We start from the raw sequence: 1,314 nt of genomic DNA, 5'->3' as shown, positions 1-1,314 counted from the left end.
AGTCGGAATGATAGCAAACATGGTGGCAAATTCATAAATTTGGTTGCATTCGTCTCAAAAAGTTGCTGTAACCCCGTAAGTACCCAGCGCATCGTAGCGCACTGATGGTTACAAGAAGGTGGACGTTTACTGATTCATTTGGTATATCACATGTGTGGTTAAACCGACCAGGCTCTCCGACTAGTTACACGGCAGTTACACTTTACGCCACGTAGTGTTAAGCGAGATGGGAACTTGTGGCTAATGTGTGGTGTTCTTTGGCGATACGTGGAATATAAGGCAACTACGTGTTTCACTGTTTAGCTGCAGCATGTGTTCGAAACGGTATTCTAACCCTAGCAATACCGTTTCTTAGAGCACAGGCCGTTGGCCTTTGGCACAGGCCCTTAAGGCCGCTTCGCTCTTAATATAGACTTATACTTTTTCGAAACTTGAGCCTCCAAGGGCCTGTGCTTAATAGAGCTACGTGACGGTGAGAGACAGGTCAGTTGCCTGGCAGCCCTGATTGTACCCATTCACATTGTCACATATACAGCTCTCTCACTCAAATCTGAGAACAATATATACATAAACAATGACTATATAAACATAACAACATGACAATATAAACATAAACTGTATATATTCATAATATTGTTCTCGAACTCAAATGAATTTCCGCGGTGTTTACCATTGCCTCTCACAAACGGTGTAGTATAAATAAATGTTCATGGTCATAGATAACTATATATGTAAACTACAAAACATGAATAAATAAAAAACAATATTAATATATGTCAATTGAACCATTATTCTCCTTGCCTGTTTGGTCCGTCATGGTTGGTTTGCTACAGAATAATAAGAATTGCGTAAAACATTGACCGGGAGACATTTATCTTGGCGCGAGTTCATGCGTGTTTAAGCATTAATGCGTGTGATATAACTACGCACTAACTATGTGCCTACTGATAGACTCCTGATAACTTCACGTTATAACTTTATGATATGTGATGAACAAACGTAGAACAGCGACAGGCGGAGACCATAATATGGTTGAAATATATAATATGTACCCTTGGAGGCTCAAGTTTCAAGAAGAGTGAAAGAGCGAAGCGGAAGGTAGGGCCTATAACTTATAGGAAGTGTCTAAACAACCGGATCCGGTTTCGGTATCCTGAAAACTAAACAACCGGCTCTCTTCTCTGATTGGCTAATTTTGTCACTATTTCATTTATTATTATTTTTGGCTAATTTTATTTTATTTTAGAATTAGGGATAGGGTTAGGATTATTGTTAGGGTTAGGGTTAGGGTTAGGGTTAGGGTTAGGGTTAGGG

This window comes from Priapulus caudatus, unplaced genomic scaffold (assembly GCF_000485595.1).
Source record: "Priapulus caudatus unplaced genomic scaffold, Priapulus_caudatus-5.0.1 Scaffold285, whole genome shotgun sequence".
NCBI classification, from domain to species: Eukaryota; Metazoa; Priapulida; class Priapulimorpha; order Priapulimorphida; family Priapulidae; genus Priapulus; species Priapulus caudatus.
Note: the sequence above shows the minus strand (reverse complement) of the source record.